At 42.1% G+C, this 8,525-nt stretch overlaps 1 pseudogene across 1 annotated transcript; it reads right to left on the reverse strand.

The window, feature by feature from the left end:
- Positions 1-208: 208 nt before the first annotated feature.
- Positions 209-6,326, reverse strand: LOC308337462 (ubiquitin-like protein FUBI; annotated as a pseudogene). Its single transcript has 2 exons — positions 5,901-6,326; positions 209-229 (listed from the first exon to the last, which is right to left on the reverse strand). The product of its transcript is annotated as a ubiquitin-like protein FUBI (transcript).
- Positions 6,327-8,525: the final 2,199 nt, after the last annotated feature.

Consider the following 8,525-nt stretch of genomic DNA (forward strand, 5'->3'; position numbering starts at 1 on the left):
CCACAAAGCCACATATAATGACATAGATTCATACTTTTCACAAATAGCTCTTTCTCAATTCTAAATCTGGTTCTACCATTTGGTTGGTAAGAAACTTCATTTCTCGGTTTTTCTCTGAGACAGGGAAAAAAAGAAAAACCAGAATGAAAGCTATTCCTGGAACAATGTGGTAATTTGAGGAATCTAGGTTCTAAGTTATGTTATAAGCCTATCCAGGTATGTGCTTATCCTTTTGGAGAAAAAGAAAAAGGGACTTTTGCCGCAATCACTGGGGGAATTTTGACACCAGACATGTCAGAGCAAGGCAATAGGACAAGTCTCCGAGCATCAGGAACGTCACCACTGATTGGGTCAGTAATTCTTTTGGAGAGCCCAAGTAATGAAATGCCACCAGGTTTTAACAATGATGTAGGGACAATAGCCATCCACCCGACAGGCTTAGGGACAGGAACCACCGGAGTTGCACAAGGGGTATGTGTCCTTAAAGCTGAGTAGGGCCCTTTCAGGCAGCTGCGGATGAAGGGACTTGGACCATGTCTTCCAGGAAAGAAGACACAAAGAGAACAACACTAAAGGCAGAGAACTGAGTTTTCCCGGTGTCCACACTTAAGGCCAAGTTCACCTTGTCTAAAATAAGACGGCTTGGGATTTTCAGGAGGCCATGTCAACTGGTCATCAGGAATCAGGGGGGACAGTTTTAACTTCTACACAGACGGAGCAAGCAGAGGGCTTTTTAGACTGTGAATCACATCATGTGAACCTTTTTCAATGGGTTCCAGTCACTTTCAGAACCAAATCCAAAATCTGAATCATGGGCCAATATGTTTGTTATCCTGGCCACTTCTCAGACCTCATGTCTCACTTCTTTGAACATCCTGCTCTGGGCACGCTATCGTCCTTGTCAGAACATGCCAAACGTATTCTTGCCTCAGGACCTTCAGATTTGCTGCTCTCATGGTCTGGAATGTTCTTGACTTGGACCTTTGCATAGTTTACCTTTTTACTACATTGTTGTCTCTCGTCACACATCACTAGCTAAGAGAGGCTGCCCTGACTTGACATAAAATTCTCTTTATCCCCTCCTCCCGCTTTAATTTTCCTTCTAGTAATTATCACCATGTGATGACAGGATACCTATGTGTTGACTAATTTACTATCTGTGCCTCACCAGACTGCAAGTTCCATGAGGGCAGAGACTCGGTTTTACTCATCCCTTACCCCGAGACTTAGAATAGGGCCTGGCACATAGTGGGTATTCAGCTAATATTTGTTGACTGAATAAATGAATTAAAACATATACTCAAATGAATCAACCTTTGTAGAAATTTTGTTTCTAAACCAGGCGAGCCTTAAAATAGCAAAAACAGTTACACGTACGAAAATCAAAAGTTTTTTTTTTTTAAGTAGGTTACAGGCCCAGCATGGAGCCCAGCGTGAGGCTTGAACTCACCACCCCAAGATCAGGACCTGAGCTGAGCTCAAGAGTCAGTTGCTTAACTGACTGAGCCACCCAGGGGCCCCCAAAATCAAAATTTTTGACACTTCTGAAAAAGTAAATGCCGTGAATGATCTTTGCCATTTCACAATTGAACCCACATTTCCACTTCACCCTCCATGCGGTCATTTAAGCTTGGTCCCTCTTTAGTAGCAAGACATAGGGTTGGGGGGCACCTGGGTGGCTCGGTTGTTAAGCATCTCCCTTCGGCTCAGGTCGTGATCCCAGGGTCCTGGGGTCGAGCCCCACATCGAGCTCCCTGCTCCATGGGAAGCCTGCTTCCCCCTCTCCCACTCCCCCTGCTTGTGTTCCCTCTCTTGCTGTGTCTCTCTCTGTCAAATAAGTAAATAAAATCTTTAAAAAAAAAAAAAGACATAAGGTGGATAGAATGTCTGTTACTGGTGTCAGAATCTCTAAACACCCTTACTTTGGCAAGGCTGGAGAGAGAGCTATTGAAATGTGTATTGTTCCAAAGAATCCCAGAAATACCAGACAGGATCACTCTTTTGGAAAATTAGACCCACGGAGATTGTCGGTCTATCTAAACAGACTCAAGCCCCAACTTACTACATCAGCACTTAGTACTCTTCAACTGCACACGCTTGTATCTGAAGCAGCTTGTGCCCCTTATTAGGTAGGAGAACCTCATTTGTTTATGGAAACGCCGTGATGCCCTGAACGAGTCCAAGGGCTTCCTCTGGAGCACCTTGGAGAGAAAGCCGGCAGGTTCCGGCTGCTCTGTGGGCCTGTGGAGCAAAGATTTTTATCTCTATCAATAAAACTCACCAGCTCAGCCAAGTATTGACAGTGACACCATTATTAGCTCTGCTATGCACCCAAGTGAACAAATGCTTCCTGAAGTATCTTACGTTACTCTCTTTGGGCATCCCATGTTCTACTTTGAACCACTCCCAGGGCACCTGGGTGGCTCAGTCGGTTAAGCGTCTGTGGTTAAGCTCAGGTCGTGATCCCAGGGACCTGGGATCGAGCCCCACGTTGAGCTCTCTGCTCGGTGGGGAGCCTGCTTCTCTCTCTGCCTGCTGCTCCCCTGCTTGTGCTCTCTCTCCTCTGTCAAATAAGTAAATAAAATACTTTTTTTAAAAATTGGACTACTCCCCTTTACTGACCATTCCCTGTGTTTTTCTGCCTTAATACATTTGGTCTGATTGCTCCCTCCCTCGTATTATAGGGTTTTTTTTTTCCATATATCTATCATAGTAAGCTACATACAGTAAACTATAAGTCCATTCATTCCCTCAAGTACAACCTCACATCAAAGAGGAAAAAAAATAAGTAAATGAGTCCAAAGATCTGGTCAGAAATTTCATTGCTAAAACATGTAGCACACCAAAGTGTCAGTTTTACTCTATGATAACTTTAAAAATAAAATAACAATATACCATCAATGAAGTATACAGGACTCAAAGACATATTCTATTTTCCCGCAATGACTATCTTGATGCCTTATATAAAATAATGAGGACCAAATTCTCCCACCGCCCCCAAAAAAGTTGGTGCCCCAGGTTTGCAAGCATGTGCTTAGACTGTCTATTGGGTAAACCAGCACTGTGTAAGGAGAGATCCACACTGTTCCCTCTGATTTTAGAATCCTAATGACAATTCTTTCTTTTCTTTTTTTAAAAATTTTTATTTATGTATTTGTCAGAGAGAGCACAAGCAGAGGGAACAGTAGGCAGAGGGAGAAGCAGGCTCCCCACTGAGCAAGGAGCCCCATGCGGGGCTCGGCCCCAGGACCCTGGGATCGTGACCTGAGCCGAAGGCAGAGGCTTAACCCACTGAGCCACCCAGGCGCCCCTATAATTATTTCTTTAGTGCAATACAGGGCTGAGGAACGTCTAGAAATAAGGTTGTCTCGAGTAGAAGTATGAAGGATATTGTTCTTACGCTGATGTCCAGAGAAGATAGCTGTTGCCATAGTGTGATTTGAGGGCCACTGCAGAAGTCTGACCCCACTGACCTGTACTTCTCACCATATACTCAATCTTCATGGCACTTCAAAAGAAGAAATGAGCAGCTTACCTGGATTGACGCATCCTGCTATGTCAGAAACATAACATCTGTAGGAATTTGTTTACTTAACTAAAATATACTCTTTGAGTATATGTCCAAAAGCCAGACGTAAGGCTGGTCAACCATGATGGAGCGGGGAGGGCGGCAGGAGGGGGGAAAAGCTGAAACGTGGTTCATATGAGTTCTGTTTAAATGTATTGTTCAAGTGATGCTAAGGAGTAGCTGAGTTATATAATATCAAACTATTTTTAAGGGAGAGTTTAGATCAGAAAAAAAAAATACTCTTGCATGTGTCAGATCGCTTGCACAGGACCAAATGCACGGACGGCAAATTACAGATGGAAAATTTCGGGAAAGCAAAAGCAGAGGTTGAAAGCTCCCTATTCAGGGAAGGGCTGGTCAGCAGGGAGGCAGAGGAAGGAAAGGAGTGGTTTATGCTGTGGGGATGGATTAATTTTTCTGTTGCGGAGGCTTGGGGGGATGAGACAGATTTGTCCTTGGCTTGCAGATAAAAAAAGACGGTTCTGGGAAAGACAGCCAAGTGCCACAAGATGCTTAAAGCAGTCACAGTCCTTTCTCTAGGGTAGCTAAGCTCATCGTGTGGCATGGAGGGAGATAGGCAGGGGTTTTGCCGCTTGATTGAACTGTTAAAAGTCTAACTCAACAGATGGAAAGGTAGAAACAGCCCAAAAACTCATCAATAGATGAATAAATAAGCGAAGTATGGTGTACACTTGCTGTGAAATCTGATTCGGCCACACAAAAAGAATAAAATACAGAGAGATACATGCTACAATATGGATGAACTTGATATCATTGTTCAGTGAAACAGCCAGACACAAAAGGTCACAGGTTGTTGGATTCCGCTTCTGTGAAATGTCTAGAATAGGCAAATCCAAACAAACAGAAACCAGATTAGCAGTTGCCAGGGGTAGGGGATGGGAATTTGGGAGCAACTATTTAATGGGGATGGGGTTTCCATTTGCGCTGATGAAACATTTTGGAACTACATAGTGCCAGTGGGTATACAGTATTGTAAACCACTTAATTGTTTACTCTCAAATGGTTAATTTTATGTGAATTTCCTCTCCGTAGAAAAAATATTTAAGCTTTCCTCAAATTACAGGGGGCTCTAACTCTAACATTCAATACTGAAGTTTAGATAGTTCTTTTTAAGCTGGACTTACATCAAAATCAGAAAATAATATTGAAGGGTTAGTGAGAACCATAGCTAATTGTTTTTATTTATTTAAAAAAAAACTTTAAATCCAGTATAGTGAACATACAATGTTATATTAGTTTTAGGTATACAATATAGTGATTCAACAATTCTATACATGTCTCAGGGCTAATTATGGTAAGTGTACTCTTAATCCCTTTCACCTGTTTCACCCATTCCCCCACCGACCTCCCCTCTGGTCACCACCAGTTTGTTCTCTGTAGTTGAGAGTCTGTTTTTTGGTTTGTCTCTTTTTTTTTCCCCTCTGCTCATTCATTGTTTCAAAAATTCTACTTGTAAGGGAAATCATACGGTATTCGTCTTTCTCTGACTGATTCACTTCACTTATCATTATGCCCTCTAACTGCATCCATGTTGTTGCAAATGGCAAGATTTCATTCTTTCTTATGGCTGAGTAATATTCTATTGCACATATATATAGATGCACGATAGAATATTATATGTATAATATATTATATATGTGTGTATATAATATATATGTATATATAATGTGTATATATATATACCTCACATCTTCCTTATCCATTCACCTATCAATGGACACTTGGGCTGCTTCCATGTCTTGACTATTGTAAATAATGCTGCAATCAACATAGGGGAACATGTATATATTTATGAGTTAGTGTTTTCATATTCATTGGGTGAATACCCAGTAGTAGAATTACTGGATCATATGGTAATTCTATCCTTCATTTTTTTTTTTAAAGATTTTTATTTATTTATTTGACAGACAGAGATCAGAAGTAGGCAGAGAGGCAGACAGAGAGAGAGGAGGAAGCAGGCTCCCTGCTGAGCAGAGAGCCCGACGCGGGGCTCGATCCCAGGACCCCGAGATCATGACCCGAGCCGAAGGCAGAGGCTTAACCCACTGAGCCACCCAGGCGCCCCTCTATCCTTCATTTTTTTGAGGAAGCTGCATGCTGTTTCCCACAGTGGCTGCACCAGTTTGCATTCCTATCAACAGGGCACAAGGTCTTTTTTCTCCACATCCTCGTCAATACTTCTTGTTTTTTGTGTTGTTTATTTTCGCCATTCTGACAGGTGTGAGAGGATATCTCATTGTGTCGTGTGTGTGTGTGTGTGTGTGTGTGTGTGTGTGTGTGTGTGTGTTTTGACCGGACTAAGTGGCCTTACTGGGGGAAAGCCAGGACTACAGTGGGTTTCAGAATCGGCCCTGGAGCCCTTCTTCTCGCCAAAGGTGGGCAACAACATTGACAAAGCGCCGGTCGTACACATCCACCGCCTGGCTCGGCCTGTCTCCTTCTGTTTGTCCTGTTTGGCCGCCTTGGGAGTCTGCCCTCTTACTCTCCCAGCATGGGCCGGGGAACCATGGACTTCACCTCCAAGCCTGTGGCCAGCTACTGCTGGGGTGATCAGAGCCTCCACTCCACACTGACCCAGGGTAGCCTCATCCTCTAAGGGTGTGCCTGCCAAGAGCACAACTTGAGCTTCTGGAGCGATGCCCTCCGGTGAGGCTACAGGAGCCTTGATCTGGGTGACTGTCTCCTGGCCGGTCACCTTGAGAGTATGCAGCTCCTGGGTGTGGACAAGGAGCTGCATGTCAGCTACCCACCTGTGGCCACCACAGCCCCTGCCACCTCACTGGGGCTTTGATCTGCATTTCCCTGTTGAGGAGGGATGAGGAGGGATGTTGAGCATCTTTTCATGTGTCTGCTTGCCACCTGGATGTCTTCTTTGCAGAGATGTCTGTTCGTCTTTTCTGCGCATTTTTAAATGGGCTATTTGTGTGTTCGGTGTTGAGTTGTGTAAGTTCTTTATACATTTTGGATGCTAACCGTTTACATGTCATTTGCAAATATCTTCTCGCATTCAGTAGGCTGTCTTTTAGTTTTGTTTCCTTTGCAGTGCAGGAACTTTTTATCTTAATGTAGTCCTAATGTTTACTTTTGCTTTCATTTCTCTTGCCTCAAGAGACATATTTAGAAAAATGTTGTTACGGCCGATGTCAGAGAAATTACTGCCTGTGCTCTCTTCTAGGATTTTTTGATTTCAGGTCTCACATTTAAGTCTTTATTCCATTTTGATTTCATTTTTGTGTATGATGTAAGAAAATGGTGCAGTTTCATTCTTTTGTATGTAGCCGTCTAGGTTTCCCAACACCATTTGTTGAAGAGACTGTCTTTTTCCCAACACATATTCTTGCCTCTTTTGTGGAAGTTTAATTGGCCACAAAATAGGGGGCTTAGTTCTGGGCTCTCTATTCTGTTCTATTGATCTATGTGTCTATTTTTGTGCCAGTAGCATACCTGTTTTGATTACTACAACTTTGTAGTATATCTTGAAATCTGGGATTATGATACCACCCATTTTGTTCTTTTTCAAGATTGCTTTGACTGGGGTCTTTTCGGTTTCATGCAAATTTTAGGATAATTTGCTCTAGTTCTGTGAAAAATGTTGTTGGTATTTTGATAGGGATTGCATTAAATCTTTAGAATGATTTGAGTGTATGGACATTTAAATAATATTTGTTCTTCCAGTCCATGAGCGTGGAATATCTTTCCATTGGTTTGTGTCAGCTTCAATTTCTTTCGTGACAGTTTTATAGTTTTCAGAGTACAAGTCTTTGCCTCCTTGGTTAAATTTATTCTTAGGTATTGATTTTGATACAACTATAAATGGGATTGTTTTCTTAATTTTTTTCTCTGCTGCTTCATTATTAGTGTATAGAAATGCAATGGATTTCTGTATATTGATTTTATATCCTGTGACCTTACTGAATTCATTTATCCATTCTAGCTAATTATTTTTAAACTTCTCTACTTCTATAAACTTTTATTTACTTTTCTACTTTAGTGAAAAAAACCATTTTACTTAATACAGAATATGTATAATCAGTAGCGATACTCAAAATATTTAACAACTTGTACAGCACAGGCACTGACCAATCAGATATGATGCCAGCTATCAACCACCAGTGGACGAATGTCTTTACTTGCTGTATCTCTAATAACCAAATGTGATGGTTAATTTGATATGTCAACCCGATAGGGTCATGGGGTGCCCATCTATCTGGTTCAGCATTGTTCCTGGGTGTGTCTGTGAGAGTATTTCCAGATGAGATTAGCATTTGAATTGGAAGCCTGAGTAAAGTTGATTGCCCTCCCTAATCATTCAATCTGTTAAAGGCCTGAATGGAACAAATGGCAGAGGAAAGGAGAGTTTGCCTCTCGTCTACCTGATTGCATGAGCTAAGATACACTTCTTCTACCCTCAGACTAGGAATTAAACCATTAGCTCCACTGGTTCTCAAGCCTTCAGACTTGGGCTGACCTATGCCAATGGCTTTCCTGGGTGTTTGGTGCGCACAGGGCAGATCATGGGACTTCCCAGCCTCCATAATCATGTGAACCAATCTCTCTCCAGAGACAGAGGATAGATAGATAGATAGATAGATAGATAGATATAGGTAGAGAGTTATCTCCTATTGGTTCTGTTTCTTGGGAGAATTCTAACTAATACACTAAAGTAATAGGAAGCTTAGCTGAGCAAACAATGAAGACGTCACGAAGGCTCTTTCACGTCCCCTGTGACTGCATCTGATTTACGTACCTACTACCCAGGAGAAAATAAATAGCTTCACGGGCACTGGTTTTAAAAGCCAGCCATGACGGCTTAACAATATGAATGTACTTAATACCATTAGCTGTACACTTAAAATGATTAGATAATAAATTTCAGGTTATGTGTTTTTCCCACAGTTAAAAATGTCATAGTAAAAACTGCAAATGCTGGGGCAGC

Source organism: Martes martes, assembly GCF_963455335.1.
Source record: "Martes martes genome assembly, chromosome: X".
Taxonomy (NCBI): Eukaryota; Metazoa; Chordata; class Mammalia; order Carnivora; family Mustelidae; genus Martes; species Martes martes.